The following is a 9,607-nucleotide window of genomic DNA, read 5'->3' as shown; positions in this document are numbered from 1 at the left end:
CAAAGCGAGAAATCACCCCCCAGGGGGGATGGTCACGCCGCAATCCCTTCTCCTCCATTCTCCTCTCGGGATCTTGGGCACGCACGCACAACGTGCCTGGCGTGAGTTTTAAGCCGCCGGGTCCAGGACACGAACCGCGGTCGACTACATGGGAATCCAGCAACATAGCCATTACGCTAACTGCTGGTTCCCATTCATAGAATCTTCACCTGGAAATTTTGAGAGATTTTAGTTGCAATTCTTTCTGGAAAGATCTTATTCTCCAATTAACTAAAAAGTAGCATTTCTGACTTTCTAATCCAGAATTTTTTTTTCATAAAACTATCCTTTAACCAAGAAAATGGAAATCAGTACATTCTTGGTTGCCCTTCTATTATTAAAAAATTTGCACAAAAACTCAGCCTAACTTACCCTTCAGCAAAAAAAAAAAAAAGTCATGTTCTCTTCCATTATGAAATGGCTACATTCTTTTCAGTATGTTTTTAAAAGATGAATTATTTTGATACCCCATGAAATTTTCTCTAGAACATGTCCATGGAAGTTAAAATTGACTTCTGTGCCCAGGACTGAAGTGAAAAGTAGTCCAAAAGAGCTGATGGAAATGAAAACAAATCTTTGCTGGTATTATCAATATTATGATTTTTGTTAAGCTTTTTTAAATCAAATGGAACTAAAGTCAACTCATCCCCAAACACCTGCTTGATTTTTTCCTTAACCTCATTATTTCATCTGCAGATAATGATAGAATAATGCAACCTCGGATTTCCTATAAAACATTAGAATATGTTCTTCTGAGGCTGTTCTAGTGCTCTTTTCCTATATGTTTCTCCTATAATGATAATCCTCTTAAACAAATATTTGGTAAGCATAGAGAATATGCCAAGAACTGTGATAGGTGCTAGATACAGAACTGTATTCATGCCACTGTGGATCATTAAAGCATCCTTGACAAATGAATGGCTTAAGTATTCGTTTAATATTTTCCAAGCTAAAAGGGATGAATGAGAAGACAACTGGATGATCATAAATGAAACCCAAACTCTTGTTTTTTCCTTTGAGTAACCTCTTGTAATTTGTCCCTGTCACTGTTCACAAACACACATTCAGGAAGGAAACAAGTTCCCTGTCCAGCTCTCCATATGACTGCTCAATAAAGAGAATTTCTATTTCTCTTTCTCAGCTAAATGATTGGGCTCGGCAGCCATTAGGAGGGGACTCAGGTTCAGAAAGTTCTTTTCCTAACAGCAAAATCAATTTCACCCTACCTTCTGACCTAGGTTTGGGAACTCATTATATGGCATAGGAAGCTCTGAGCAGCCTTGGAAGACTGAGTATGTCTATAGTCGTTCCATTCGAAAGTTACAGGCAGAGCCTAGACTTAACATGAGAAATTATTTAAATTTCTCTTGTGGGCCAGGAGGTGGCACAGAGGTTAAGGCTGCTGGATCCCACCTCGCTGACTTTACAGTTTGAGTCCCAGACCTGTGGCTTGAAAACTGGTCACAGGTGCTTGTGTGCCCAAAATCAGGAGAAGAGAATGGAGAAGGGATTGCGCCATGCCATCCACCTGGGGGAGTGATTACTCACTCACTCTCTCCCTCTGTCTCTCTCTCAGGCGAGTGCACACACCCTATAGCAAAGAAACAAATTTGTTTTACAAGTATTGTTCATCACTTTAAGATCCTTCTTCATTTTGTCCATTTGTTTTTTATTATCCTATATTAGGCTATTCTGTTCAACCAAATGTTTTGTGGTATATCTTCTCCCAAAGTAAAATAGAGATCTATTCAAGGATTTATAAGTGTGCTCTTTATATATTTTTATAGATGAATAAGATAGAATCTATCTCTCTTTGCCCTAATGATATCTCTGTGTATCTTTAAGACAATATCTGTGACAAGGTAAACTACTTGGACCCTAGCATTGGCTATCACAAACACAGATTCACCAATGCATAGAGAGAATGATAAATCGGTGCATATGGAGAAATCTGACAGTTTAGTGGAATTGCTTTCAAGTAATTTGACACATTAGTACTTTCAGACATTCACCTGCCAGTAATCCTTATTAGAAATAGGATTGGAATATTGGGGTCACTAGCTCAGGTCCATTTTTCTGAGACCTGAACAATAACCAAAAGTCAGAACTACAGGAAATAAAAATGAATCTATTCCTGGCATTCAAATCGTTTCTCTAAATAAGCTCTTTCTCCCTCCTCTTCGTTCCTCCCTTTTTCTTTGCCTGTTCTCCTTCTCTTCTGACTCCCTCCCCCTCCCACTCCTTTCTTTTTCGTGTTCTGAATTCATTAGATGGCATAGTGTAAATCAATAGTAAACGCTCACCGCCTACTCTGTACTCAGTTACGCAACATCATATAACCAGTACACAGAGACAAAAAGGGAAAAAGCACACACAGCCTTTACATTCAAAAGCTCTTGCATAATTTTACTTTTCCACAGCCAAAAAGAAAAAAAAAAGGAAATAACAGATGGGGAAAGTTACAGTTTTTTTCCCTTTTCTCAGACTGTTTAGAAGGGAGTTAGTTAACATCCATAGCCATTTCTAGTTGCCCTAGGCTGAAGCAAAATATCCCATAATTGTCATTTCCTTCCCTGGCTTTAAGACAAGACTTTGTGACCCTCTATGATGTGGCGAACCTTCCAGGTAATATAAGACTAAAATTATTCTGAGGTGCTTTTACTTATTTTATGAAAAATCAGCAACATTTAAAATATAAAATGTGAACTTTAAAATAGAAAGAGGATATGGAAGATGTGTGTGCATGTGTGTGTGTCTGTTCACTTGAAATGTATCCTGATGTAATATTTATGTAAAAAGCCAGTTATATAAACCTATGTTTCTCTGGCTTCTTACTTTGGGAGCTGTATAAAGCACTGAAGTTTGTTTTGTTTTTTTTTTTTTTTTCTCTCCTCATGACAAAATACTTTCAAAAACCCCTAAAGTCTTCATGAAAGAAAACACAGCTAGGTGTTCCAACAGAGATGGTTAATTCAAACTCTCTATAAAAGGATGCCCTAAACAACAGTTCTATAAACCTGCAGTCTCTGGAATTCTCATTTAGAACCTTCGTCACACTAATAATGCCTGGAATATCTTTAGATTCATTGTACTACCTTTTTTAAAGTCTCCAGTGTACAATACATTTTTTTCCTACTCTTTCTCTCTTTCACCCTTTCCCATACTCCGCATCTTTTCATTGGATTAACTCTGTCAAACGTAAATGAAAACATAGCAAGATTTGTATACAATTCATGAGTCATTCTTCCATCACAATATTTCATTTTACTTAACTGACTGATGTCCTCTGGGAATCAGGCATTTGTCTGAAAAGGGAAGTCGGAGAGTTTTTTTTTTTTTTTTTTCATTTTTAGTTTCTGACCATTGAATGGTTATAATAATAAAATGGGTAGAAACTGATTAGAAAGCACACCATCAGGCACTGTTAGGTATCCATTAAAATAAAGTGGGAACCAGCAGTTAGCGTAATGGCTGTGTCGCTGGATTCCCACGTCGTCAGCCGTGGTTCGCGTCCTGGACCCGTTGGCTTAAAACTCACGCCAGGCACGTGTGCATGCATGCCCAAGATCCCGAGAGGAGAATGGAGGAGAAGGGATTGCGGCGTGACCATCCCCCCTGGGGGGTGATTTCTCACTTTCTGTCTCTCTGTCTCTGTCTGTCTGGTGAGTGCACGTGCCCTATAGCGAAAACTTCTCAAAAAAAAAAAAAAAAAAAAGTCAGTTCAGGTGCTTCAAGAGCATCAGGTAATGGTGGTTCTGATGTTTTTTAAAGTAACCTAAAAGGTGAGGGTTGGGTGGAGAGAAGATGGATAAGATCATTAGGGTATGAGTAGAAACTATTGAGAAACTTCCATCCCGTTGTATTTGGTATCTACAGCATTCTTTTTAGGTCATATTTTAATTCTAGAGAGTAAAGCCATACAAATTTGGTTTATTTGATTTTACTGAGTTTTTCCTTTAATTTTTAAGCAAGATAGGCTACTTTGAAGAAAAGATTGGCTATGTGGCTACTGTTCAACTTTGTCTTATGTGTTAGCAATTACCATCTAAAATTCCTTTGCGTGGTAATATCTGGTGCATAAAGATAAAAGTCAAGAGAGTTTTGTCTGGTTTTTCAGATTTCATTACCTGACTGTGTGACTCTGCGTCTTAACAACTATAATCAAAATCATTGAGATTATTGTGTCTCTGTATTTATGATGACATGGAGAAATCTTTCATTGTCTTCATGTGAGTTATACCTCAATTAGAATTTATTTGTAAGCATTTCATAAATATATTTTCTTTTAGCTTTTTTTTTTAACAGAATTTGTAGTTCAGGTAGATTTTTTTGTGGAAAAATAATAAAAATTGGTCAGAATAATACAATCTTTAATCTGGATATTGTATTCACTCATATATTTTTCCAAGTGACCCTGTAGCTGTATTATAGCGGAGTTTGGATTCCAATATACATAGTTGTATGTAGGTATCTGATTATCAAAAAATAAAATATACACCATGCAAAACATATTCTTTATAATGTAATTTTAACATGATTAATAATCTGTAACCATGTTCTTATTTTGATGTGCAATTCCACATACAGGAAGTCACTTTGAGTACCCTGATTTTCAAATGTGTTGCCTGGATTTAAAAGAAAACTTAGAACTCTAAAGAGGAAGGGGATTAGCATTTTCTTGGTTGTCAAAAATAGTTGGAAGCATCTGGTTATAAAAAAAAAAGTAGAGGAAAAGTCTTTGAACTTTTTTTCTCTGCCTCCCTTTGTCAGAATAGCTTCCATTTTCGTCTTGGGGGTTTTTCATGCTCTCTAACCATATGAAGGCAGGATTGACCTTAGAAAGTCTAGCATGTGCCATCCTAGCCTGCTCAGCTCTCATCTTTTGTTGTAACCACAGCCCTGGGAACAGCCCAGTGCTGCTTTTATAACATGGGATCCAGGTTTCGGAAGTGCTGGCAGGCCTAAGCTTTCTATTTCCAGGGTATACATGAAGCTATGAAGAGTTTTTAAATATTTTCTAATTTTCCATAAGTCTTTCATAATTCTTTCAGCCTTGTTTCTTTTCTCTTTGTTGTTGACAGTAGTGTAGAGGTTTTTTTTGTTTTGTTTTGTTTTGTTTTGTTTTTAACAATGCAACCAATACTTCAGTCATTACCTTTCCAAGCAGAATCATTGCATTTGTGCCTAGTACAGAGTAGTGGCTTCATAATATTGTCTGTGTTTTGGTGAGCTGGTAGGGACCTGCTGTGGCCATTCCTTCATAGTATGTGTGGAGGTAAAAATGAGACATGTGAGTAAAAACGAGGTAGGAAGAAATCAATACAGGACAGGTAAGGCTGCAACAGTGAACAAATAATCACATTTTAGGAGAAAGCCCTGTTTCGTTTCTGTCTCTACAAAAGTAGCAAATTCTTTGCTTGAGGTCCTTTTTAGTGGTCAGTACTACATAGACTATTGGCTCATTTTAAAAACATAATTTTTGGCAAGCTACTTTGATGATTCTCATTAAGTTTCATATGCAAATGTCTTAGGTACTTATGATTCTGGCTCTCTCTTGCACTCTGCCATGGGTTCCTTTGCATCTTGGCTTTTCTTATTTTCTTTGGACAATTATTTTTAAAATTCTTTTATTATTGTAGGTCCTAGGATTATAGCTATAGAAAAATTTGACATATTGTTATGTTATACAGTGTTTCATTACTTTCAGTAACACAAATTCCAGAGTTTTCTAAATCACATTTTGTTTAAATTTATCAAACTGATTATTTTCAAGGTAGTGGTGGTATTTGGGGTGCGGCTGGTCTCTGAAAAAAAAAACATCTGTGGCTTATACATTTTAAAGGCATTGTGAGAAAAGCTTGTGGAATTATTGATAGACTACTGCTTGTTAAGCTACTAATTTTTAAAATGCAGATTATATAATATTTGGGGACTTTGTTGCTCCACAGTAGAAGCTTTTTAAATGTTAATTTGGGGTTTGTTTTGTTGTTCTGTGACTTAGCATAAAAGGTTTGGGTTTTAAAAGGTTTCAGTTCACTCGTTCCATTTGCCTTACAGGACTTGGAATATAATACTATACATTTATTTATACTCATGAAGGAGGATAAGACCAGTAACTCACAACTCATGAAACCCGGGGCAAATAATCCATAGCTTGTTCTCCCATCATTGCCACAGTATTTATATCTGGAACACAAGAAACGAACAACCAAAAACAAGGAGAAACCAGTTAGTTTTTATTTACAAAATGTTTAATCAAAACTACAGTAAAGTTCAAATGGAGCTGCAAATCCTGGTGGTTCACAATGGTTTGATTTATTTTTTTAAACAGACCATGGATAATTAACCATAAAACATAACTTTCTCAACACAAGTTACAGGGAATTGCAGAAATGGGAAGCAAGTCATTCATAACTGGTTGCAACTGGTTAGAGCCCCTAAAGTTACACCTTCAGGCAGTTTACAAAGGCCACTTTCTCAAGCAAATTTATTTTCATTCTCATAGGAAAGAAACTTTTCGTTTTTATATAGTATCACTGAGCCCATGTCCCAAAAGGTGGAACAAGTGGGTTATTTCTTTATAGTTGTCATACATCTGCTAAAATAAATACCTAGTATTTATGGTACTCTTTTCATTTCAGAATGTTTCACCATCAGTAACCGAATATTCCTCACAACAATTGCTGTTTGGTAAGTTACATTCATTGTCTTAAATGGCAGTTTAAAATATTGAACTACAAAGGAGTCAAATATATCTCTACCAAACTCCGGAAGAATCAGACTTGAAGGCCATGGTGATCCACCACCTCAATATGAACAGAACGTATTTTTACATTGGTAAAGGGTAGGTCTGTCGTATCGTGTGTTTATTTGAAATTTGACATGTTCTTATGTAAAGGATAAGAACATGATCCCAAAAACCTAGTATCACAGATTTTGGCATGCATTTCAGAATGGTTTTTAAAGGACTTGTTGGAAGAATCTCTGTATATACATTTCCAAAGGAGACTCCTAAGTGCCTAGAGAGGGTGAAAAGCTGCAGTTGGACATTGATGTTTTCTGTGTGAATTGATGGATGTTTTAAGCATTAAGCAAACAAACACAAAGCCCTCTGAAACATGTTTGGTGATGCTTTGAACTACCCATTAATAGACTACGATATTCTAGAAATTTGAAATGCAGTTGCTTCGTTTGGATTAATCTTAAAATTAGATATGATTGCTCTTGAATACACCCACAAACCAAAGGAAAATGCCCTTTAAGGACATGAATAAGACCACCCCTCCCAACTTTCCCGGTTAAGAAGACCAAGTCCGGAGCTGCAAGTAAACATAGGTTTGAAGTTTATGTGTGTCTTCTTGTGAAAATTTATAAAGATTTAAGGGTTGTATTGTGGCCTTATAGAATTCTTGATATTTCAGAGGATGGGAGGAGAGTGCAGGTCAGGACTGACATTGTCTTTCTAGAGCATCATCAAGTCAGAGAGAGCCTCATAAAGCTAGATTTGCCCAGAGGTGGGACTGCACCAAAATGCACTGGCAAATCCACTGGCAAGAAAGGAGGGAGCATGCGTGACTTGCCTGGCATCTGCAGGCCTATTTAGTCGTGGACATCATATTCATCCAGAACTTTAAAAGTTACACTATTGACTTCACTTTATATGAATGTACATAAAATGAGGGAAATAATCTCATGGGGTAATAAAGATAGCTTTCCAGCAGGGACTTTCCAAACCCACTGCATCTAATCCATAGTTGTCACTGTGTTGTTGTTTCTAATTCTGTGACACATCTGTCTCTGTCCCTCTGAGCATATCCATCTTGCTAGTGAAGGCCACAAGCCTTTAGGATTGGAACTCTCCCTCCTTCCTCTCTCCCTCTCCCATACTTTACTCCCTGTGCTGCCTAAAGAGAAAGTCTTATCAGTGAGAGAAAGCCTCAGCAGCTCCAAGGACAGGCTTATTTGGTAACTTTAATTTGTCACTCCCTTTGCATTCATCATGACGTGATCATTTCACCCTCTTTCTTGGCTTGCAAAGAAGCCAGTTCCTCCCCTATTTCTATCCAACACACAGAAAGCTCTTTATGTCTCGCTATGATCAGATAAAATCTGTATTGACGGTACTTTTCCTGTGGGTATATTTCACTCCTGGGTATGAAGATTTGAATTATCAGGGCAATGCTGTGTGTTTGCAGTTTCTCTGTTTTAGTAAATGAAGAGCTCCTTGGGAAAGGAGACTACAGCTTTTCCACTAATGAATAAATATTTATTTTCATTTTAAAATGATACATGCTCATTAAAAATAATTTGGAAAAATACATAAGAGTAAAATGAAGAAAAATTAAAGTAATTATTTCTATAATTTAAATCCAATCATTAATAATCATTTGATATATTTCCTTACTTTCATTTTCCCCTGAGGATATATTTTTAAACATGCTGTAATCATACTTTCTATATAATTTTGCTTTCTGCTTTTAAAATTTAACCTAAGGATTCTACATATAATTACACAGTCCTTAACAAACATTTTTAAATAAATATATACTATTTCTGAAGAGGTATTGCTCTTTTAAAATCCTACATGTCCAAGAAGAGCATTATTATTATTATTATTATTATATTTACTTTTTATATTTGCACCTATATCTTGCATATAAACAGTAAATACAGCAGTCAGTAAATAATGAATAACTTAAAGCTCAAATCAGTATATATATTTAAAGTTTTTAGTATGAAAAATTTTAAATATATGTATGTGCACAGATTACTGTAATGAACTCCCACGTACTCATCACCAGCTTCCACAATGATTAACTCGGGTTTATCATTTTCCTACTATTTCACCATGTCATTTTAAAGCAAACCCTAGAAATCAGAGCACTAGTTAATCAATTTTGCAGGCCAGTCAGGACATTTTTGCATGTTAATATTAAAACATTCAGATAAATACTTCTGATCATTTTATATATTGACATTTTCCTCTTAATATCCTGAAATCATATTTTCTAATATGTAACAGTTGATCATAAAATATCATCAGTTGTTTCATAATGTTCTTAGGAACATCTTTAAGCAAAAGGACAATTTGGTTAACTAGAGAAATATTTTCCAGATTTGTGCAGGATCTTGAGGAAACTATTTTTCTTTGTACACTTTTTTTATGTGACTCAAGTTTAGGATGATAATATGCATGACAATTCTATGCACCATTAATTATACTCACTATTGGAAAAACTAATGTGTTGTGTATCTGAAATTAAAGGAAAACAGTCCTGTGACTACTTAGAATGCCAGTCTTGCTTCAACCAATTCATACTAGGTAGTTATGGCAAACCTACTTAAACCTTCCTTACATGTAATGCTGGATTCAAAAGTTTATAGTTTTTTTTAATATTATTTATTTAATTCCATTTGTTATCATCATCGTTACTATATTTTTTAATTTGACCAGAGAGAGAGAGAGAGAGAGAAGGGGAAAGCAAGAAAGCAAGCCTCCAGGTCCGGGACTCAAACCACGGTAGACCATGTGGGAATCCAGTGCCCTTAACCGCCACGCCACCTGACA

General features: G+C 36.0%; 1 protein-coding gene across 18 annotated transcripts in view; it reads left to right on the top strand.

The window, feature by feature from the left end:
- The window catches only part of ZBTB20 (zinc finger and BTB domain containing 20), an 885,897-nt gene that overhangs the window by 497,734 nt on the left and 378,556 nt on the right, over window positions 1-9,607 (top strand). For all 18 annotated transcript variants that reach the window (XM_027765659.1, XM_027765668.1, XM_027765674.1 and 15 more), the window contains one exon: window positions 6,681-6,729. The gene's annotated coding sequence lies outside the window, so the exon portion shown is untranslated. The remainder of the gene's footprint in view (window positions 1-6,680; window positions 6,730-9,607) is intronic.

The sequence above is a fragment of the Tupaia chinensis genome, unplaced genomic scaffold (genome assembly GCF_000334495.1).
Source record: "Tupaia chinensis unplaced genomic scaffold, TupChi_1.0 Scaffold139218_1, whole genome shotgun sequence".
NCBI classification, from domain to species: domain Eukaryota; kingdom Metazoa; phylum Chordata; class Mammalia; order Scandentia; family Tupaiidae; genus Tupaia; species Tupaia belangeri.
Note: the sequence above shows the minus strand (reverse complement) of the source record. Positions and strands in the feature narration are given on the sequence as shown.